The sequence below is a fragment of the Cupressus sempervirens genome, unplaced genomic scaffold (genome assembly GCF_028749045.1).
Source record: "Cupressus sempervirens isolate cs-2001-9-10 unplaced genomic scaffold, ASM2874904v1 CseChr00s100001_01, whole genome shotgun sequence".
Classification (NCBI taxonomy): Eukaryota; Viridiplantae; Streptophyta; class Pinopsida; order Cupressales; family Cupressaceae; genus Cupressus; species Cupressus sempervirens.
The window spans coordinates 509,899-535,887 of NW_028322205.1; the positions used below are offsets into that span (position 1 = coordinate 509,899).

Below are 25,989 nucleotides of genomic sequence, written 5' to 3' on the forward strand. Positions count from 1 at the left end.
GGTGGCTCATAGTTCTCTATTCATGGAGTGCAAGGGTTTGCAATGGAGGCCCTCAATTTAACCTAGTTTATAACCATGCAAGTTCACCATGAAACTAGAGATTCAAGGATCCAATATGCATGCAAATGGAGATTAAAACTAATCTAAATGATAACAATGCAAAAAAATGCAAGAAAGGAAATGTAATAACAATGCAATACTAATCTATGAAAACAAATATGGATCTAAGCTAATATGCAAATGCAAGGATGAAAACTCATGATGGAAGCTATGAATGCAAGAGAGAATAAGACAAGAAGACAGAAGTTCTCCACAAAAATCTTTAGTATTCAAACTCCTTCTTCAAAAATCACTCTTCAAACCTATAGCATAACAGTAGCATAATAATGGATGTCCAAACCTGCAACATAACAATAGCATAATAATGGATGTATAATCATTGATCAATTGTGGATGTCTAAAATGAGGAGAGGGCTCTCCCTTATAAAGGAAAATGTGGTCGTAGGAGGCTTCTCACAACCAATATGGGATAATAGAGTTTGATCCATGTGAGACAAAATTCCACCAATGAGAAAAGAGGAGTGTCCAAGAAGAAAGTGGAAAGAGGAAAAAGAGGACTCTCACTTAGAGATATGTGCATTTAAGTGTAGAGAAAATAACAATAGTAAAAAAATAACAATATTTTACTAAATAAACTACTAAAATTTGTAGATATGTGACTAATTTTGATCATGTGACCAATGGTAGTTTATTGCCAGACATCTATCTCCCAACTAAATTTATGACTAAACTATTTTAATCATTGATTAGGTCATTGATTTAGTCATTTATTTTTGTTACTTGGTAGTTTAAATGGTAGTTTATTTGGTAATTTTGGTAGTATATTTGGTAGTTTTTTGGGTAATATATTTGGTAGTTTTTTGGGTAGTATATATGATACTATATTTGGTAGTTTATTTCATAGTATATATGGTAGTATATTTGGTAATATATTTGATATTTTATTTGGTAGTTTATTTAATCATTAATTTAGTCATATTAAGGCACGATGGAATTGAACCACCATCCTCCTACTTATAGAGTAGGCGCTCTTCCATTGAGCTAGTACCCTTTAAAGAATAATGCAAAAAAATGACAAATTTGTCTTCACAACATTAGATCTACCATGATCATAGTCATGGTAATGTGATATACTCTTCTCAAAGAACACAAATTTTAGCTATTATGAAAAATAATAATCTAAATCTTTATCAATAACAATTCAACAATTTTAGATTCTTCTGTTCAAGCATTTTGAAATTATATTTAATGTCAATTACACTTCTCTAAATTATTGTAGTGATAGTCTCTTATAAAATATAATTTGGAGCACTTTGGCCACAGACAAGTAATGTTTCTTGTGCTAACTTCTCATAAAAAAGATACAAACGATTATGTAGTTTATGTAAAGAAAATAAACCTTTGCATTAAATAAAAGCATCAAACCCCATTAAAAAATCACATCTATTGAAAACTATGAAACAAAATCATTTGAAATATTCACTTTTTACCATATGGAGTTGCCAAAGGATCAAATATTTCCCCTTCCTTATGCTTAGGTGGGTGCTAAAAGTGTTCATTACACCTAATGTTGACATTTATTGAACCTTAGTCAACAAACAACATAAAAATAGGAATTTGATAAAAATAAGGCACATGAATCTAAATCTGAATTTAGTTTCATCACACCACATCAGATACAAACTCCCCACATAAATCATAATGGGGAGGACATGTTGGACTCCTGCTAGATGCTTCTATATTATCTAGAAATGAGTGTCAGTGCGTGAAATAATAGTAAATCATTTAAGTGTTTCAAGATTCCACTTTAAGTGTTTCAAGATTCCAATCACTCAAATAATGCCTATTTAAGTGTCTCAAGATTCAAATCACTCAAATGTTGTACTAAAACTTGATTGAATAAAATAATTTCCTCCATCATCTCAAATTTTTTTTAAAGATGAAGCCTTCAATAAAGCAACCTAAACCAGATAAAAAGAACTGCTTAGATTCAGAAGCTGAAGATAGCAACCATTAGGAGGGAAAGCATGGACCCATGAAGTTGTCCCAATCAAATTATCTAAGTGTTTTCAATAACAATGAAGTGAAACTTGTTGCCAAGGCAAATGCCACCTCAAAAGAGTTAAGTCATCCAAGTTGAAAGGATGACGATGCCAACTCTAAAAAGAGGTGAATCTCATCTCATAAAAGAGAGATCAAAGATTCTAAATGGAACAAGCTTACCAAAGGATAAAGCTACGTCTAAAAGAGGTGAAGTCAGTCGTAGAGGTGGAGATAGAAGTCAATGGGATTAAATGTCTAACCAAAGAGGAGATCCAACCAAAGAGAGTTATTATTTATTTCAAATTCTCAAGCTAGGTAACAAATTGTGTATGTATTTGTGACTCAATCAAAATTAGCATAAGGTGCTTTTCAAAGCCATATTAAGTTTATCTAATTCAAAGTATAATTCAATGTCTTCTATCTACAAGATTATTTTCACTTATTTAGGATATTTTAGAAATTTTGAAGGTTATGTAATTTTGTTTCCTTTCTAATCTATGGTTTAGGTTTATCTATTGACTCAAAATCACAATAGATTCAACACCAACAAATATGGATGCCAAATAAAAGTTAAAAAATCTCTTATAGTCACAAATATAGCCCAATAATACTTTTTCATACACTTCCTAAATGTTTTCCAAATGGGGTTGTAAGAAGAGCCAGCTTAACTATGGAAGAAACTTTGTATGTAAGCATGCTTGAGCTAGGGTACTAGCACTTGGATATATGAGTGACCTCCTAGCTAGAAGTCCTTGTGCATCCCCTCTAAGAATTTCCTATAGGTAATGGGTAATAAGAGTTCTATTCATTCTCATGAGACATGGGTTTTGGTGATCCACTACTTGTGAAACATGAGTCAATGAGTAAAACTACATAGATGACTCTCGATAGAATTATCATAATTTGACATGCTATGAAAAATATCTACTACTTATTAAATGATGAAATGAATAAAATTATAGAAAGTGCAAAAGAAATTGACTTAACCATTGGTGAAAAATAGAAGTAATGGCCTTATAGGATGTAACAAGAGACTAAACCAGCTCTTGGAGAAAGTACAACATATTTTTCTAATCATTCACCAATGAGAGGACCTTAAATATCACATGTCCCTTACTCTTAAATTATGATGTTTCCCTTGCTGATCTTGGTGTTGGTGTTGATGTTCTCCTTGCCCGTCATTGTACAAACTTTGATCTTGCTTTGGCTGATGAAGGTTTGAATTTGCCTCTTGATGCTCTTTATTTTATTTATTTAAGTCATGTTCATGTTGATATTGGCATGATTTTGGCTTTTATTCCTTATATTCATATCAGTGTTGTTGTTGCTACTGCTCATCTTGATATGTATTTTGTTCTATTGATTTTGTTCTCGATGTTGCTGATGCTCTTGGTATGGAAAAATTGGTTGTTTTTATTGACATTCAGGTTAGTTTAGCTCCTACAGCTAATAGTATTCACAAATCGACACTTGACAAGGATGCCCAATTTCTTCATCTTTACACCTTCAAATTCATCCGTAAACCCCCTTTCCTACAATAATCTCTAAGTAGGCTGATCCAATCTCTTCTTCTTTAGGCCTTACATTCATCCTATAGATCCCCTTTGAACCAAAAATCCATGAGAAAAGAGGCTTATATCCATCTTCTTTTACCCTACAAGTCATTACACAACACTCTATATAGCGAAAATATGGGAGCACAGAAGCTCTATTTCAATGATGCTGGAGAGGAAAATTAGGATGCGGTGTGAGATTTGCAATAGAGAAAGCCCTGTGTACTACGATGTGGACTCTACAAATATGTGATATGTAGTGCAACCTTTTCATTTGTAAAAATCAAATGTCATGATTTCTTTTATGGTTGTCCTTTTTTTTCCCTCTTTTGAATCATTGAATCCATTTTTACAAATATAGAATAAGCTATTGACTCCCATCAATCCATAAATGGTAAAAGAATTTTATTAGATGTTATCACTACAACAACCCTGGTAGACATGTATGTAAACTTTAGAGCCTAGACGTAGAATGTGATCTGTCAAATGAGATGCTTTGAAGAAATGTGGTCTCATGGAATGCCATAATAGTAGGATTTTTTGTAGTGCCTACCCCTAGGTCACATTTTTGTTATCATTTTTGAACTCTATTAGACTAGTTTTGTGTTGATGATTAATAGTGGCATTATTTTGAGATTATCAGATATTGTTTCAGATTCAGTTTATTATATGATGAAATTACTTGGTACTTTATATTTCATGTATGCATGATGGTTATAACATTATTTCCGGTTATTGATGATGATTAGATAGATGGTTTATTCTGTATGTGTTCTCTTATGGATACTTACCCATACTTGCATGTGTATGGTGTGTGTGTTTGTTTCCTTTCTGTATGGCATTTCTAATGTGGTTAAGGAAGGGATTCGTAGTCACCTACTAGTCAAGATCTACACGATGAACCACTTCTTGCCATTGCCTGTTTAGCTTAGTATATATTGTGTATGTACATGCATAATTTTTATGCATGTTGCAGGTACCCAGTATCGACTTCCTTGAATCGCCAGGATGAGCGTACCCTATCACATTATCTCAATGGTAAGAGAGGGGAGATAAATTCTCAAGTCCAAATTCTAACCCTTTAAGCCATTTTTCCTAATTGAAAATTAGGACAAGTATCTAATTTGGGTACCCTTCAAATACGTTGGATGATGTAATTCATGATATCAACCCTTGGTTTGATTTTGTATGTATTTTGGCTATGATGGGTTTTTGTATTTTACTTTATGAGTCTTTAGTGTATTTTCTATTAATTAAGCCTAATTAAAAGATTTAATTAATGGTTTAGTTAAAAGGTTTAATTAAATGGAAAATTAATATGATATTTTAATATTTATTTAATTTAATTAATTTCTCAATTAATTAAATAAAATAATTGAATTTGAAGATAAAACTTATAATTTTAAAACTTGGAATGTGATAATATTTATTTAAGTTAATAAATATTTTAGCAATTAAGTTTCGAAAATGAATTTAAAAGTGGAAAAGATATTAAAATTATTAAAAGATTCTAGATTGCATGATGTGTGCATCTGATTAAAATATAAATATATTAAGATTAAACAAGTGGATTTATTAAAGTGAGTGCATGAGATGTAAAATTAATAAATTAATTTAAATAAATAAATAAATAAATAAAGTGAAAATCAATTAAATTAATGTGCATTATTTTAATATTTATTCCCATAGGAGTATGTGAGCTCTTGCGTGTTGTCATGTTGACAACACAAGAGTTTGCACTCTAATTATGCACGTGTTGTCAACAACACAGGAGTTAGCGCACAAATTAAGCACATGGTGTCTACAACCTTGTGACTTACTAGAAGGTTGGAAAAGACTCGGGCTTAGTTGTCATGCTTATCTCCTAGTTCTTTCTAGACACATTCTAGATGCATCTTAGAGGGCTTTAAATAGAGGCTCTCCTAGTGTGTATGGACAAGAAGCTTACATGCATTTGAGAAGCTCATATGCTTCTACATGCTCATATGCTTCTACAAGCACTTCTAGTCACTTGAGGGTTTCAGTTGGTTGATTCTTGGAGGAATGGAGAATGTTGGAGAAGGAAGGGATTTTTCTATGGACTTCTGAGGCATAGCAAATTAGCATCAGTATCCAGGTGCACTCATGATTTTCGCATATTCCATTTGCACTCTTTTTCTTCCTATCTTCATCATGTCTATTATATGTGTCTGAATATGCTCCATGAATGAATCTTCAATCTTTAAATTGGAATCTAGATATGTAAATTTTTATTTGGTTGCAAAGAAACGTTAGGAAACCCTAGTTTTATTTATAAAGGAAATTCATCACAAACCGCCCTGTTGCTGCCCCTTACATAGACCCAAACTCAAACATACATAACTTTTTATCTAGACCAAATTTATTCAATCACTCTAGCAAAATTTGGTGCAACTTGGCCCTCTTCAACATATTTCGAATTTGGCTCGATCCAACAGTTCATTAGGGAGATATGGCCCTCGTACTGGGACTATTTTATTCAATGACAATCATTCCACCATTTTCCATAACCAAGAGTTCTTTGTGCTTAAACTTCACAAAAATAATCTATTAGAGCATGGAATGAATTAAAAACTAAATCAACATAGATCTAAGACATTTATAATCAAAATTTGGAAATTGATTTGGGTTTGGGTTTGAATAAAAGTAGAATCTTATTAATATGCATTTATATGATTTATTATCTAATCTAATTAAATCAAATTTAATTAAGATTAGTTAATAGTAGAAGAAGTGTAATTAATTATTAGTCAATTTAAGTAAATAAATTTTTAAATGAGGGAAAATTAAAAGAAAAGAGATATTAATGTTGAGATAATGGGTGTTGCACACATTGCATAATATTGTTATTTTATTATTTTATTTTATTATGTAATGTTGTACCTAGATGGACATGCAACATGTAAAGATTCCCATGGAATATTCTTGATGAGTTGTATTGTAACATTGTGAAAATATTTCATGTAATTATTTAATATTGGGGAAACAAATTAAATGCCCAATATTAAATGTGGGGCCAGTGGGTTAGGTAGCACATGGTTTTAGCACATGGTTTATGTAATACCATTTACTGGTTTTGTGGGACTTGCTACTATATAAACAGCCACAAGGGTAGTTGTTGTATAGAGAGAGAGAGAGAGAGAGAGTGACAAGGAGAAGACAAAAGGCAAGAGTCGAGCGAGACAAGGCTTGACAGGTTAGCCAATGGAGCATTCGTGAAGGTTGAAAGCATGGCATGAGATGTGTGGATTCATGCTTGTTCACATAGTTTGCTCGGTTGTGGCTATGGCCATGAAGGCTTCCATGGTTGTATGGCAATGGTATTTTTTTTGCTGAATAATACATGATGATGGATGCTTTTGGAGGCTGGATTTTTTCCCTCAATGAGGGTTTCCCAGGGTATATCTTGTGTCACATTTTATGGGTATGTTGTCTATTCTCTTGCATGTGGATTTTAATTCCGTGTTTATTTCAGATCTATTATGGGTTATGTGGAAATGGTTATATTCTTTGTTGCCAAGTTTCCTTACAATTAATAAGTGAAATTAAATAATTGAATTATTAATGAGATTGATTTACTTAAAATTAATGAGGATTACTATCCTTGGAGTGTTTAAAGGAAATTGCAAACTAATTATTAGAAAGTTGATAAGTATTATATTTTGAATAATGTGAATGATTTTATCAAAAAGTCAATGGGAACTAGTTCAACAATTTAAATAAGTTAATAATTATCTTTCACTATTTTAGAAAATTGTTTTAAAACAATGGAGGGATAATTCTATGTTGACTTGGAAATTAAACATAGAATCTTATACAATTGAAGTATACTTGAAACAAAAACTGAAACCTCATATTTGGCTTAACCATGTGATTGCAAAAGTAAACTAAAATATGTGTTTGTATCTTGTTCTTTATGCTATCCATGTTTGGGGTTTGGGTGGTCCTAGAGTGTTAACTAGTTAGGATGTTTACCAGAGGCTTGGGAGTTATGCGAATGTGATGGCATGTTGATGTTATTTGGTCTCGATTCTTTTAAAAACCCAAACATGGTAATGTGATGGCATGCTCTATGAGATGTTTGTATTTACTAATTTTTATTGCTTTCCAATCTTCTTGTGTGAAGCTGAGATGTATGATTATGAGATACTTGACATAACCATTTTTGGAGTCTTTGATTAGTATTACTTTGAGATGCCTTTTAGTTGCTTGTTAAGAAACAATGGATATTGTGATTCATATTGGAGATCATATTTATGAGATTTATTTTGTGGAGCTTTTATGTGTTCTTGGATGGGAGAACCATCTTATTATTAGGTTGCATGTTAAGGAACCGAGTTTGATCTTTATGAGTGTTGTGGTATGGGACACAACTGTGGATTTATGTGCTTAGGAGAGGTTTTCTAGGTACATGACTATGGGAGTGGCTTGCATAGGGGTCCGGGGCTCAAAGTGGTCAGTACCAAGGTAACCTAATGCAAGTTATGTAATAAGTGATAATCTAGTAATTAAAATTTATTTGGAGAAATACACTAAAAAGATAATTTAGAGATATTTGATCCACCCATGCCTTGAGCACTTTTAATGACTAAGGATGGGAATGGGATGAGTGCCTCTTCTTCTTGAGAGGGCTTTTTGGTTTCCACATGTGCCACATTGAGGGTCTGGGGTTCAGAGTAACCAGTCTAGGGTAACTCAATGCTTGAGGGTCCGAGGTCTAATGAGAGACTAGTCCAGCATAACTCAAGCATCCATGTGATGACACTCCCTAGTATGTAGCATGAGTCTCCTCTATAGATTTTGTGTACCTGTAGTGGTGTAATTATTGTTGTGCCTTTGGGATTAGATGTTGGTTTGTGATTGGAACCTTTGAGTTAGTATACTTTTAGGATTCCTGGACTTAGAAAGTGTTTGTGCTATGTGATTTGATATCCTATTTTTTGGAGTTGAGATTATCTCCTTAGCGTGGTGGGAGTCGACCATTTAGGTTCCACGCGGTCGGGTGCTAGTGCTTTATCACTCTTATCATTTGCGATCCATTGAATGAGTGTACCCTTTTAGTTAAGCATACTTAGGCTAGAGTAGTACTGGGATGGGTGACCTCCCAGGAAGTCTCAGTGCTTCACCCCTGTGAGCATCACCTAGATCCAATGAGATGCTTACCAATTATATTTTAATGTCTTTTAGTTGCTCGTAAAGAACTATTGCGAATATTATGATGGTGTTCTTGGTGCTTTCCAGTGACTTGGGGAAAATTGATGTGAGTATAGTGGATTATCTTTTGATGCTTTTCAGTTGTTTGTTTAAGACTAAGGTGATTTACATGATTCTTGATTTGTGATTGAAAACTTTGAGTTAGTATACTTTTAGGATTCCAAGACTTAGAAAGTGTTTGTGCTATGTGATTTGATATCCTATTTTTGAGACTTGAGATTATCTCCTCAGTGCAGTGGGAGTGGACCATTTAGGTTCCATGCGGTTGGGTGGTAGTGCTTTATCACTCTTATCATTTGAGATCCATCTAAGACACCATGGCTGATGCATTCCTTGCTGGCATCTATCTTCATTCTATTATTTGATTATGATGTTGGACATGTATCATTATATTGATGATTAGCATGTGATAGATGATGTTGTTTACTTATCTTATGCTTTATTTTGCATGTTAGATTACTTTCTGCATATGATGTAGTATTTTTTTAGGAGTGACAACCCTACTATGATAATGTTAATGATCTCTTTAATAATTTGGAATGTTACGCTAGGACCCACGATGGTCTAATGATGCTATTTAAGGTTGGGAGGAACCGTGCACTTAGTTAATTGTATTTTATGATATATGGTTATCTTTTATGATGGATGTTTATATCTTCTATGATCATGTATCATGTATGGTATTTGGTTTCATTTACTTTGTTGCATCATGGATTAGAATAGGATGATATACTTTATTTCACATGTGTATATTCTTTTAAGCCTTTCATACCATGTGACATGTGCAGTGGATGATTGAGCATTCAGAAATGTAAATTATGAACAATGGACTTTTCATTATTCTTTCATGTGGATGTGGTAGTTCTTAGTCTTAGTTTTAACTAAATTAAATGTGACTCAATGTCTTGGGATCCTTAAGGAATGTAACCTGTTATGTATGTTTATGTTTATTTTTAGTTGAATGTTTGCTATTGCTTCCACTATTGCATGAATGTTGTAAATGGTTTAGCTTTCATGTTTTTTTTATTAAAAAAATGCTACCAAACTTAGTGAAATTTTATGTTAATTCTTTAGATCCCTTGGCGGGGCATTACATTTGGTATCAGAGCCTGAGTTTCAACATTGGGAGCACTAGGTATATTTGAATGCCACTAGTTGTTAACTAGTTGAACAAAACAAAAACTTTGAACTATCATGTGTATCTCTTTCAAACTGAAAACTTGAAACTAGGTGAACTAAAACAGAATCTAAACTGCTACTTGCATATTTTTCATACTTCAACACTTAGGTTTCAAACCTAAAATTATACTAAAAACCTAAACATGGGCAACAATTGAAAATTGAAACTTATTCTAGTTGTAAAACATTTATCTTTTATCTATGTTTCAAGGTAGTATGCTTTTGTTTATCTTTGCGAGCATTATGTTGCTCTTGTTTAGAATGTATTAAGGGATCTATTTCAGTAGTTGTTAAAAATAAATGTTGGACCAATATGGTTTTAGGTTTATCATTAAACCAGAATCATATTGCTATAAGTGTGTTGTAGTGTCACCAGTGGAATTATATTTCCCTACAAGGAAAAAGGGTTCAACGGGACCCACACAGTGAGTTCTTCAGTATTATCATTCATGTAGGCTTCCAGGAGTAAGCCTAATTCTAGGGGGGGTGGATGTAGTGCCTGCCCCTAGGTCACATTTTTTTTATCATTGTTGAACTCTATTAGACTAGTTTTGTGTTGATGATTAATAGTGGATTTTTTTTGAGATTATCAGATATTGTTTCAGATTCAGTTTATTATATGATGAGATTACTTGGTACTTTATATTTCATGTATGCATGATGATTATTACATTATTTCCAGTTATTGATGATGATTAGATAGATGGTTTATTCTATATGTGTTCTCTTATGGATACTTACCGCATACTTGCATATGTATGGTGTGTGTGTTTGTTTCCTTTCTGTATTGCATTTCTAATGTGGTGAAGGAAGGGAGTCATAGTCACTTGCTAGTCAGGATCTACACGATGCACCACTTCTTGCCATTGACTTTTTAGCTTAGTATATAATGTGTATGTACATGCATGGTTTTTATGTAGGTTGCAGGTACTAGGTATTGACTTCCCTAAATTGCCAGGATGAGCGTACCCTATCGCATTTTTGTTGTTATCCTAAAAATGGTTATAATGCTTCATCTAGCTGATTGGCTAACCATGGTACCAAACTGAAAATGAGGACCAATTACTTTGTCTCAATATGCAAAAAAAATATTATATTGGGTTTGTTTTTTTCTATCAAAACTTGCTTAATATCCTCAGAAAAGAGGCTCAAAAACTATTTTCCATTCCTACAAACTTGTAGAAATTATCAACATATCACTAGATTATGTTATACTTAAAAAATATATCTAGATCTCTTCTTAGGAGAGAGAAACAAGTGACGACCTTGATTGACTACACTTTTCAGCCTCTGATGATATTACATTTTGGCAAGATAAAGAAAGCACATCACAATGGAAATATATTTTAAATCTATAAAGAAATTCCAGAACTGAACGAGATTGAAAGAGTAGATTCCTTTTCAAATATCATGAGCAGAATTTACAATTTCCTAAAGCTCAATGCTGGGTTGAACTAATGGTAGCATAACTCAAGGAAAATGGAAGAATACCAACCCCAAAACTCTACTTAGTCTCATTCATCTATGAGAAAATTACATAATATAGTGCTAAGCAGGAAAAAGCATACCTAATATATGTATGCAGATGGTTATTCTGAGCCTCAATAGAAGATACTCGATTCCAAATATCCATCCGCTACCCTATTCTCTTCTCTTTCAGCTTAATATTCTGTATTCCTCAACCAGAAGTCCAAGTAAAAGAGGGAGTGTTGTGTTCCAATCAACTTATTCCCCAACCATAGTTAGACTCTTAAATATCGCTCTTCAAATTAGTGTTATGAAAGAATCCCATCGACTCCATCAACTCCATCCATGGGAAAACATGGCTACAGTCATGAAGAAATGAAAGCTCTAATTAGCTCAACCACCTGATTCAATGCATCGAAGGTTATCACTAAATTGCTAAACATAGGTGCTAATTCGTAGTCCCTCCAACCACCCCCTCGAGTGACTAGGAGTGACATCCCTACTATGATAATGTCGATGATCTCTTTGGTGATTTGGAATGTTATGCATGGAGGGATGGCTAGGACCCATGATGGTCTAATGATGCGATTTAAGGTTGGGAGGAACTGTGCACTTAGTTAATTGTATTTTATGATCAATGGTTATCTTTTACGATGGATGTTTATATCTTCTATGATGATGTATCATGTATGGTATTTGGTTTCATTTAATTTTTTGCATCATGGATTAGAATAGGATGATATAATTTATTTCACATATGTATATTCTTTTAAGCCTTTCATACCATGTGACATGTGCAGTGGATGATTGAGCATTCGAAAATGTAAATTATGAACAATGGACTTTTCATTATTCTTTCATGTGAATGTGGTAGTTGTTAGTCTTAGTTTTAACTAAATTAAATGTAACTCAACATCTTGGGATCCTTAAGGAATGTAACATATTATGTATGTTTATGTTTATTTTCAGTTGAATGTTTGCTATTGCTTCTGCTATTGCATGAATTTTGTAAATGGTTTGGCTTTCATGTTTTTTTTTTTTTTTTTTTTTTAAATGCTACCAAACTTAGTGAAATTTTAGATTAATTCTTTAGATCCCTTGGCGGGGCATTACATTTTTTGAAAAGGCTTTTGTAATTTCCCTGAAAATACATTGGGCAATTTTGAAGCCTAGTTCCACAACCTTTAGAAGCATCTCTCATGTCTACACCAGATCAGGGGTTTCAGCTAGCCCTCAATAGGTGAAGGCAATTGGGAGGGCCAATTTTGAAAAACTCAATAAATAGTGTAATATATAATAGAGCTGCAACAACTGGATGGAAAGTAAATATTTGATCCTTTGAATAATTTATTTGGTTATAGTGCAGTCACCTCCCACTAAAACAAAATTGCATGCATAATGGATCTTAGCTTTTGGTAGAGCATTTACATAGTTCTCTTTCCACTACCAAGAGAGAGGGACATTATTCCCATGTTGGGGCAAATTAAATCACCATTGGTTCTTGTAAATGAAAAAAAGACAATAGGAAAGTCTTCCCAAGTCCTCAATCTAATGGGAATAGTGCTCCCAAAGTGTCATCAAGTGGCTCAAACAATGATGTAGAGAAATTAAACTAACAAATCAGATGGTCAAAATTGTCGCAATGGTTATCCACCATTTTCTACATCTTTCAACCATTGATTTCTAATCAAATCTCATCCAATTCACATAGGGAAATTACTATGTCATAAAAATATTTAAATGTCAAATCACGTGTATATCAGAAAAACTACGAAACACCTCATTCCAAGAAATCTCAAAAATCTCAGCCAATGGTAAGGATAATGTTGAATCCAGTTAGAACAATAGAAAATAAAACATAGGAAGGAGAATATCTAGGGGGGAAAATATGTGATGTCCAGCATGAAAAAAATCATTCAGATTGAACAAGAAACTGAAAGGCTGAAGTAAGAGTAAATGAATATAAAATATATTACATATTAAAATAGTGCCTCAAATATTCTCATCGTATGTCAGTTTATATCTTCAAAGGAAATCAATAGGGGACATCTATTATAGCCAATGTTGCATAAAACACAGAGATAGTAGACTAAAGGATATAAGGACACAGTTAATGTAATGAGAACCCAATCAATAAATGTCCCCCTTTTAAAAGAAAAATATGATTTATATTTGGAAGCTTCAAAGCTTAATAGAAACATTGGACAACTTCATTTTCTTTTACTACAACTTGGCTTCATCACCTTCAATATAATATTGTTTTTTTTCTAAATCTAGATTGAATATGCTCCACTAAAGGTAACTGCCTCTAGCATAATCAGTGACATATAATCTAAAGATAGAAAATTAGGGACAAACTTGAATATTACCTAGTTACAAGTTCATATGCTTTGCCTTTTCACAAACTGACCCTAACAAAAAGGTTTTATCTTATTTCTAAATCAATTTTTAAATTCCCAAGAGAGATGACCATGTTCTATTGAAGAATGATTAAATCTGATATAAAAATAATCTTTAGTTGATCTGGTAGTCTTAGGGAAGATGTGCACCCATCTTTGGCCAAATATATTAAATAAATAAAAAGCAAGTTCTTTGTTGCAGGGTAGCATGATTGAAGGTTACAACAATATGGTGAAATGAAACCTACAGGGATTATAAACAAAGGCTATTTTGAGATCATTTGATCATTTATTCAATTTTCATATCCTTCCTCTTCCAAGAGAGGATTAGCAACAGAGATAGAGTAGGAGAAAAGTAGATTTATGAAGGAGAATCAGCATACTGATGAGTAGATTTATAGGGCTAAATCAATATAATTCCAAGGGAAATTCTTGCAAATTATGTTAGTGTATGTTTTAACGATTGAGTAGACTTGGTGTAAATTTTTTGTAAAGGTATAGTCCAGATTTGAGCACATCTATTGAAAAAGACAATTGCAGATATGAGTGGAGTTTTTAGAGGGTCAAGCTAGATTTTGTTGGAGACCTTCAAGGGGATCTAGTGAAGGCCACATTTTAATTTGTGAGATCTAAGATTAGAGCCTCTTATTGGAAATTGGAGCCTCTTACTGGGATTTAATAATTTATTTTGCATGACTCTTTCTAGTTATTTTTTTATTTTATTTTATCTATAAATAACCTTCACATTTTAAACTTTTTCTCAGATTGACATTACAATTTATTTTTCATATGTGAAAAAAGTCCCAAACACTTATGTTTGATGTCAAGCATATCTTGGTAAAAAATGTTACACAATATAATGATAGGGACTCAATTGATTTAGAGGAAGATATTAGAATCTACTTAAGCTAGGGAAGTGGTTCTTATATGTTTAAGAAAAATGGGGAAGCACAACCTGTTGTCTAGTCAGGTGGAATAGTTTTCCTATTGAAGGGTCCTCTTTTGTACAAGGCCTTCTCATATCCCAAGATAATATGGGATATAAGAAAGCTTTCCACAAAATCCACTTAAGATAATAAATATACAATGCATTTAGTACTTGATAAATTTGTTGAATGCGGACTTCAATCTCTTGTTGTAGCTAGATAGAAAGTACTTGAAAAGAGAAGAAAGAGTGCTAGAGATCTATGACAATTCATTGGTTTTCTATCTCTATTTGACCCTAGTCACCAAATAGTGCTAAAAAAATTATCTGAGCACTTGACCAAGTTGTCAATGTGAAGATAATTACTGGGGATCAGGTAGGTATTTCCAAAGAAACTTGGAAAAGGGTCAAAATGAGTGTAAATATGTACCCATAATCTACTTTTCTTGGTGGACCTAAAGATCAAAACTATTACAACTCTCCCTATTGATGAATTGATCAAGAAAGTTGATGGGTTTGCAGGGGTATTTACAGAACATAAATATGATATAGTAAAGTGACTTCAAGAGATGAAGCATATATCAAGCATGAGTAGAGATTGTGTAATTGATTCTCTAGTATTGAAAAAGGCCAACATTTCAATTGATGTGGCCAATGCAACTAATGCCGCTAGAAGTGCATTTGATATTATTCTTACCTAGTCAATTTTTAATGTCATTACTAATGCTATTTGAACAAATTGCACCATCTTTCAAAGAATGAAGAATTGTATGATATATGCAGTCTAGGTCACTACTCATATTGTGTTAGGATTCATGCTTATTTCTCTCATATGGAAATTTTACCTCTCTCCTTTCAGGGTTCTGATCATTACTATTCTAAATGATGGTACAGTTATGTCTAATTATTTTACTTCTCATTGCCACTCATGACCTCTTCCTATTTTCTCCTTCTCATTTATTTTTCTTCAGCATTGCTCTCTTTTCCTTTAGATATTTTTTTCACTCTCTGTAGTATCACAAAATGTTGAAACACTTTAACATGACCCATTTCCCCTTTATTTCCCCTTTACTTATCAATGTTATGAATATTCCTACCATTCTAGTCCCTCATCTTCATCTTATACACTTATCTTTCCATAAGAATAAACATTCAGAATCTAATTTCCTTTCCACATGGATGCTCATACCCTATTTTAATATTCCTATGTTGGCACTAAAAAGTAGGATGCTCCTACATCAGAACCCACCATGCCACTTATTATAAGACTCGATACTTCATGTCAATTAATAGGAAACATTCACATTATCTATGCCTAAATGAGATCATTGTAGATAGATATGATTTATTTGATGCATAATTCTACTTATTCCTCTTTCATAACTACATAATCTCCAATGTTGAATTACAATATTTATGTATCTTCTAAAATCACCCCTCCTCACAATTTACAATCACCATTTATGTCATATGTCTCTTATGAAAAGAGATCTCCCTTGAAAGAATGATGCCCTTTCAAATTAATAATAACTGATCCTACAATTGAATGAAGCCCTTCACAATATTATTGCTGCGGTAGTCTTAATGATGATTCACCACTCCATAATTGTTCACTTTATCTTCCATTTTTTCGTTTTATATAGAATTTAATGTTGCTCTTTTAAGCATCCTTATCACTACCTTTTTATACTTACCATTTAACATTTTCTGATGATAATCCATTTCATTTGTTGTATTGTATGCATAGGCATCTTATCTAGGGCAAAGTATGGTCAGCTAATAGCACATTTGATTGGCTAGCTTTAACATATATCATTTTTGCCCTTAGCTTGGTCAACCGAGAAAAATACATTAAATTATTAGTAATATTATTATTAAAATATATTTATTATTACATGTTAATATTTAAACATTTTAGGAGCTGCAGTTTAGCCTTAGGGATGTGATAGTTCTCCCACTCAATTTTTTCTTATCCTCAAGAAAAAATTAAGCAATCATTAAATCTAGTTCATAACATATCTTCTAGTGTGCCTTTTGGATACTAACTCAACATGCAAATCTAAAGCAAGATAGGATTTTGTCTTTGCTCCTAGCTAGGGTGCACCAATAATTCTCAAAAATGTGAACAAGAGTTTATATTAAGATGAGGTTTAGAAGTATGACAAACAATAAATTCACACCTTGTCACTATCATTTAGTCATTTTCATATACTTGGACAACATCAATAGATCCATAGTGATGAGAATTCATCTACTAATTTATTGTCAATTTTATTATCAATAAAATTCATTTTATTATTAATAATATGTATTTACTATTACCTATTAATATTAAAATGTTTTAGGAGCTGCAAGTCAGCCCTAGTGATGTGACATCAAATGGATCACAAAATTTGTGGTGAACACAAGGTTAGTGCAAATGTTCACTTACAAAAACCAAACATTCTCAATGGTGTTTCAATCCTTTTTGGGAAAGTAATTCCTCTATCCAATTTAGACCCAATTCAACGATCCGACCTTCTCAATGATGTTTCAATCCTTTTATGGAAAGTAATTCCTCAAACCACTTAAGACCTAATTTGTTTCATACTTTGTTCTATTGCAGATTATCCTTAAGAGTAGGAAATCCCAAAAACTCTTGAATGTGATACAAGTGTGAAGAGGTTGGGGTAGAGGAAGTCTAAGATAGGGCATAGGAAGAGGGTAAACAATATTGTGTCCAATGGTTTGTTTTGGTTGGATGTGAGATATATCACATTATTTATATCCCCAAGTTTTTTTGTCACCAAATGTGGAGATTATTAAAAACCTAGCCTTGGGGAGGTCTATGAATGTATTGATAATATGTTTGGCTAAATGAAGTTAATTATTTATAAGATATATCCCACTCGAGCTTTCAATTATAAGCATTTTCAACCCATTTTTCAACAAAGGTGGGATAATCTGAATAAACCTTTAAAGATGATCATATATATGGCGAACTCATAATGGTAGGTGTAAAGACCAAGTAGAGTTATTCCCACCAACGTTGATGAGGCTAGGAAGGGACTCATTATGACCTTCACGAAAAATGTGTCATCTACATGAAGCATCAAAGATAGGAGTAATGTGGATCAAAATTACCGTAGGCACAATGGCTGTAACTATTGATCACACATACTAAATAGACATGACCACTTTAGCATGGGATATCAAATAGTTATTGGCTACTATATGGGCCTCCAAAATAGCCATGTCTACATGTCATTTTCCTTATATGATGGCTCTTTTTATTGCTAAGAGAAATCGATTGACCTATAGCTTCACACATTTGTTAAAAATGGACAGGTTCACCTCTAAGAGAGTGGAGAGTGTTCTTGTTGTACATAAGTACCTTTGTGTCTTATAGACTACGAAACAACTCAATATACAAAGAGCCCATCAACATGGTAAATGTTGAACCAGAGTAGATGATACAATTTAATGAGAACCAAGATGTGGTCCATTGCAAGAGGCAACTGAATCTATAACCTTTAGTGATGATTAGTAGCAATCAATACTTTCATATCTACAATATCGTGAATATGAATGCAAATACACACCGGAGAGGAAGTTTTGGAAATGAATGTTCATCACCAACCTCAATACAAGAAATTGGTACAATGTAGGTGGACTTCATGGAGCCGCTGCCTCAAAAATTATGTAGAATCCACAAATATATGACATCTACCAAATGTGTTGGAAAAACATTCTTGATCTTCATGGAGCTTCCATTTCACACATTGTGCTTCTAAAATTTACAAATATGATGAAATCTACCAAATGTGTTAGAAAAACATTTCTAAACATAAAACAATGGGCATCAACTTAGCTTCATTAAGTTAAAAACTAAAAATAGTCTTATCTAACAAGCATGTAAATATATAACAATTTATACAATTCAAATAGAGAAAGATTATAACATTCTAAAAGACAATCCAATGTTTACTATTCAAATAAAGAAAGAGAAACAAGGTCAAAACTAATCCATGAGGATTCTCTCCTATCTGAATGTTAAAGGAACTGGGCTTTTTCATGTCCTTGAACAATGTATTGCAAAGAAAAGGTCAACCACAGTGACACTTACTACAATTGGCATGTACCTGCCTCATTGTAGTAATTGTGCCTAGGTATGCCAATCATCTAAAAGAACGAGCCATAAGAACATGTCAAGCAACTAGATTTCATAAGTAGAATTAAGATTTTTTTATGATTAATGTTGAGAATTGTGATGTTTGCTGCTAGAATTTTTTTATCCTTTATTAGAACTTATTGCTATGTTCCTGTTACAAACGTCTTGTTTGTTTAGGGGATTATGAGATGAATAAGAGATTGCAAAAGTTACATGTTTGATGGCATGCCTTTCACTTTGAGTGCATTGATCACTTTCTTGCAAACAACACTACATGCACACCTTGTAGAGCTTCACTTCTCTATGCTAGTAAAGTTGTTCCTTTGTATACAACTGCACATATTATAACACTCCAGCAGATGCATGACTTTGTAACAACTTCATCTTTACATCAAGTGTTTCCTCTTTAGGAAGGAGCTGATATGCTCAGTGTACCAACTTCAACTTCAAAACAAGTGTTTCCTCTTGAAGAAGGACCTGAATATGCTTCATCTCCACAAGAAGTCTTTCCTCTTCATAAAGGGCTAGATATGCTTGATGTTCCAGTAGAGGAAAATAATAGAATCATTATTGGTAGGTTGTCTAGTGAAACAAGTTTGAGCTCTTCAGACATTCATGGAGGTGAAATCCATGTTTTGGTACCCCAACATTATCATGTATTGTTTACAAAAGATGTTCCAATAAATGTAGAGTCTAAAGAAACATGATTCTATAATGGGCTTTTTCATATCATTTTCTCATCCTATTGTTTGTTATTGTGAATGGGAATCACCTACAGTTTTGTGCTCACTAGTAGACTATACAAAAAGCCAACCAAAAACAAGTAGAAATTTTTTAATAAAAATTGATGGGAGAAACAAAAATATATATAATAGAGCAGAATATGATGCTTGTGATATGATATAGATCATTTACATCAGAATTACGGAAACATGGGTGATGCATCTATGATTCTTGGTTTTTTTTCAATGTTTTCTTAGTCATTTTCTCTTCAGAAAGAATGATCATTTTACATTTAGTGCCATCAAATATGTTTGGGTGCCTCTTAAAATGAAGAAATAAAGATTAAGCTCTCCTAAGGAAGTTCTTTCCCTAAAGGAATCGTATAGCAGGAGGAGGCTTTGTAGTAGGGATGCCCGTGCTTAGTTATAAACACCTCAAAAGAATACAATATCTTGAAGAGGGTGAGTTGTTTTAGAGAATACCTCATTGAAAGCTTAGTGATCATAAAAATTCTAGAATCATCGACAAAGCACGTAAACTGTTTGATAATGCCAAAGGGGATATCATCTCATAGAATGCCAAGATTGATTGAAAAAGATACATCCTAGAACTTTTGAGTCAATGAAATACACAATGAATATATTAATAACTTGCAATAATTAGATATGCATTTACACATACATACAATTTCTTTGCTAAAATGAATGAACATATGTGTAAGATATGAGTTTGGGTAGAAAATATATGCAAGAAAACTTCTTAACAACAAGATCTTACACAACACATATGAACAATGACAATTTACCTTCTGTAATACCTGCTCGAAGGCTGGTTTCCGATTAAATGTGACTTTTTTTGCCGATTGGATACACAGGTGAGGAATACCCCTCGTGACCATCGTCGATAATTATTTTTAATAACTCCTCCCTCTTGTTCAATGCTGATTGGACTTCATTTCCTTCACTAAATTACTGAGATCTTCGTGTCTCAATGTCCTCCACTTAGATAAATGAAGATGATGATCCCTATCATCATTATGCTTAACATTTGATATACGCACATGATTGTTCATGTGCATGTCACAATATATTTCTTTGAAGTCAGTCATGGTATTGATCCTAACACGTGTATTGTGATTCAAAGCCAAAATATCTGAACTGTAGATGGTAAGTATGCATTGTTTCTCCGATGTGCCCAATTAATCGCAACACTAATTTGTTAAAAATGTGTATTCGTATCCTCCTCTTTTTTATTCATTCCTATTTTGTGTTCTCCTTCCTTCCTATATTCAATACTAATGCTAATATTGGTCAATGAAGGGCCGCTTTCCTCCAAGTTGCGACTCCCGGTCCCTAAAAGATACTTTTTACATTTCATATAAGTATTATGATCTAAAAATTTCAAAGTCTCATTGATCCATTTAAACTTATATTGGCGCAAAATGATTCCATGAGTTGCCTCTCTTCTGCAAGAATTAATAATTTTATTTTAATATGTTATAAATATAATATATGATAGATATTTATATTATATTTTAATAAGATATATCTTATTGGTATTATATTTATATTTGATAAATAATTATAAATATAATATATTATTTTATAATATATATAGTTATATATAAATTTATTTAGTTATTTTAAAAAAAAAAATTAGTCAAACTAGTTTTAGAAAGGAGACATTACAACAAACCATCTCCCTATTGTGTAATAGAGGATTGTTAATGTATGATTAGAGAAACAATGACAAGTATTGAAGTATGGGATGCTAATGAACATCTTTGAAAATGCTCCCAAATCTACACATAGATGTTTTTATTACCTTATATACTACTATTATCAAGGATGTAGTTGCATTTGGTCGAATTTCATAGTCTCAATTACTTGGTCAATTCAACATTTTTTTTGGGCTAGCAATAGATAAAACAAATGATTTGATTTATATTTGGGGTCTTCAAAACATAGATACCACCATCTATCAAAACATTTTAAACTACTGAATTCTATCAAATTGGAAATGTGAAGGTTGTATACTGATGTAGTCAATATTCATGTTAACTTAGATTCATTCCAAGTACTTTTTTTGATAAGTGCATTGTGCTTCATGTAAAAAAAAAAAATTTTAGAAAATGAAGTAATGTAGGAAAAAAATAGTTCTTTTCTTATTCTAGGGGGAAAAAAAACCTTTATTTCTAGTTCAATATCAGTTGAGAGGACATTCAAGAAAGTTAATTGATAATTATGTAATGATATGACAAAAACCACATCAATGAATAATAAAAGTTATAGAAAACTTCAAAGAATGTATTAATACCACAAAAAAAAAAAAATTATTGATCATCAAGTAATTTATTTGGGTGACTAATTATTAGTGACCAATTACTTAGTCATTTATTTTAGTCACTGATCTTTTTCTAAGCTCATGATTTTACTCGATGACCAAATTAGTCATTTATTTAGTCAATTATACTTATAAATTACTATTATATAACTAAAATTTGATCATTTTAAGTCATGTGACTAAATGTCTTAGTCGCATAGTCATTTATTTGTCAAAATTCTACTAGTGTAAAAAAAGATTTATTTAATTTTTTATTTTATTTAATTTCCTTTTTCAAGTGGGTTTAATTTTTATTTATTCAATTTCCTTTTTCATCACAAAGAGTTATTTAAGTGGGAATTTTATTTAATTAAAAGGGAGCAATTTCTTTTAATTAAATAGGAAATATTTAATTAAATTAAAAGAGGGGTTTTTCTCTTAATTAATTAAATGTGGATAAATTATTTAATTAAAAGAGGGGTTTTCTTTTAATTAAATAATACTTAGGATAAAATGATCAACCTTAGAAAAATAAACAATCAAATTTGATCAAGATAATTGATTTAATAAAATATTGCAAACCATTGATTCAAGAAATTTGATAAATTGATAAATTGAATAATGGGGGTCCATAGTCTAGACGACCATTTTAGGGTGTATAAATTTTTCCCTCTTTGACTAATGTGTGATTGATTTGGGAACACATGTAGTCAAAGAAAGAAATTGAAGTGTGAGATCAATTTGGGATCACAAAACTACCCAGATGTGTGGTCGATTTAGGAACACATCAGGACAAAGACTACAAATAAATTTTGACTTGAAAAAATTGAAGATAAATTTGATAAAACTAAATCAAGGATTGAAATTGATAGGTATTGCCCCCTCATGATTGAAATTGAAATGAGATAGAGGAGAAACAAAAAATTGATATATTTGATCAAATCAAACAAAAGATAAAGTTCTTGATGTAAGATAAAAGATATAAGAATTAGAGAACCAAGGTAGATCATCAAGCATGAAATATTATTCCCCAAAGTTGAATTGGAAGAAAAGAAGTGGGGTAAAAGCAAATGGAAGAGAGAAGTTTGGAAGAGATAAAAAGAAACAGAAAGAAGAAAACAAAATGCCCCAAAATTAGTCAACTATTTAACATAGAAATTTTGATTGAGATGATGAAAGAAAATAAGAAAATGAAGATCAAAACATGACCAAAATTGATTAAAAGTCCTCAATAAAGATGAAGAGAGAACCCTCTCAAACACATAATGTAGCCTAAAAATGCAAATTAATATGAAGTCTAATAATGCAAGCTACATGAAAATGCAAAGGTGTGCTTGCAAAAGAGAAACTGTAGCATAGGATTTTGTGTTCATCACTCATTAGAGAATGTAGAAGAACTTATTTTTATCATTGGGTCATTATTAATGGACATCACAAAATCACACAATCATCACTAGTCACAAGCGCAACTATGAAGATATGAATGTGATTTATATCAGATTGGAGTGTGGAAAGATTCTAACATAAGCATCAAAGACACAAAGGTCAAGATGACTTCAATGTTAGCTTACCCAATTTAATGTAGCAAAACCATGCTCGCATCAAGGCATAGATGCCAGGATGACCGTAAGAACGATTATGCAAAAATAGTCAAGGATGATGCCTGAAATCTCCTAAGTGTTTCAAGAGGACAGCAAGAGACACTCTAGAGTTTCAAGACCACACTCACAAGTAGAAAACAAATAAAAACATGCCCCATGCCCCAAGTCCTCTAGTTATGCACCCTAGAGAGACTTATTAGACAAGGACACTCAAATAAAATCAATAATAGTTAGCACACAAAGAAAATGGTTATGACATAAGTTAAGCATTGAGTGTTTGTGTTAAAAATATTTGAGTGTGTTAACTGATACTGAGTTCTACGGATAAAGATCAAATGCTTATAAGCAAAGAATATCACATGATGAAACTGGGTAAGACCAAATCGATAAGTGTTGAAAAAAACTTGATGTTAGGGGTTGTATTGAGAAAAATACAATTTGGGTGGTGTTGAAAAATACTATTTGCGAGGTGTCCCAAAGACTAATGCATCCAAGAGACCAAAACTAGCACTATTATGCCACCTAGACAAAGACCAATTCCAAACCAAGGCAACAAGGACAAGACATGATGGAGAAAGGCCAAGTGTCGAGGACATACACTAAGAAATAGGGGTGCAAAGGCCTCAAGTAGTGCTTGTTTCTGGGTTTTCACCACTTGGATTTTTTTTATTTTTTTTGGAATATATAATTTTTTTTGGAGATACATTAAAGTGCCTATTGCTAGGTTTTCACTAAGATGATCATTTTTTAGGATATTTTCCAATTTTTAGAATTTTCACAATATATCATTTTTTTGAATTTTTGAAATATATCATTTTTTTTGTATTTTTTCAAGATCAATAAATATATACAAAGATATACAATACCCTAAGACAAAAACAAGGACCAAACTCTCAAGCAAGATCACATCATGCAGTCCCAATGTCAAGCAAGGTTCAGGACATGATGGAGCAGCATAGAGTGTATGAAGCAAGTGAAAGTGATCTTCAAGGACTGACCCATCAAAAGTACCCAAGCTAGGGGAAAATTGTCATGTAAAGCACATTTGGACAAGAAATGAAAGGCCAAAATAGGATAATTCATGAAAGCATAATGTCAAAGTGGGAAAGATGCAATCCAAAAAAGTAGACATGTCAAGAGGCTTCATAGCATCATATTTTACTCTTTTTATTAGATCAATACCAAAGGGACAAATGGGAAAATGATAGTGAAAGGCAATAATGAATGGAGGAAAATAGATATTAAGGCTAAACATGAAAGGAATGAAAACAAGATCATCATAAGATAGCTCACAATATAGCCAAATGTTCATGTATAGGTCAACATTGTCAAGATCAAATAGAGAAGATGGAATGGATGAAAGATGTAGAAGAACTATGCATGATGCCTGATTGTCAAGTTTTCATCATGGTACTTATCCAAGGTGCCACAAGGGAATGGTTTTCACCATAGGGAAAATTTATTTCTCTTTAGTTTTGCTACCAAGGTGCCTGATTACCAAGTTTTCATCAAAGCACATTTTCAAAATTTTCATTTTTTTCTTTTCAAATTTTTAGAAAGAGCTCAAGTTATTTCAATTTAAATAGTGCTCCTATAGGAAAGATGAGTCATGATAAGCCAAGAACATAGAAAGGTATGCTCAAAGATGCTAATAGGGTGATGGAAAGGAGATGGTAGATAATGTATATGGAGGACAAGTTTTTATGCTTTGGAAAGATAGAAGGAATATAGATAGTAGGTAAGTGTAGGCTTGAAAATATTGTGTAAGGGTAGGTGAGAAAGTAGGCAAGATCAACATTGACATACAACTTGAAGGGTTGTAAAATGATGGAGCAATCATGGAGGAAATAGCTTCAAGTTTAGATGTATGAGGAAGTCAGAGACTTTTGGAAGGAGATGGAGTGGAAATATTTGGAAGCTTCTTAGGAAGCTTTTTGGAAGAAGATGGAGTGGAAGTCTTTGGAAGCTTCTTTGGAAGATTTTTGGAAGAAGATGGAGTAGAAGCCTTTGGAAGCTTGAATGTCAACTTTGAAGTATTTTCAATATTCAAGTCTTTCAAAAGAGACTTGGGAATCCATATAGCTTTAGATTTTTCTTTTCCTTTGGATGCTTTAAAATGCATTTCTTCAATGATGGATTTAGGAACCCATATTTTCTTTGATTTAGCTCTTTGGGTAGTAGACCTTTGTGGTCTCTTGAATAATTGTTCTTTCTTTTCATTCACATGTCAATTAGATGAGACATAGTGATATTCATTTTTCAATGGATTCTTGTGTTTGTTCTTAAATTGATCATCCAAATTGCTTCCAAAAGACTTGGGATTTGTGGATGAATA

The 25,989-nt window shown here is 32.4% G+C and overlaps 1 pseudogene; it reads left to right on the forward strand.

The window, feature by feature from the left end:
* Window positions 1-17,991: 17,991 nt before the first annotated feature.
* LOC149527857 (uncharacterized) lies at window positions 17,992-19,715 on the forward strand (annotated as a pseudogene).
* Window positions 19,716-25,989: the final 6,274 nt, after the last annotated feature.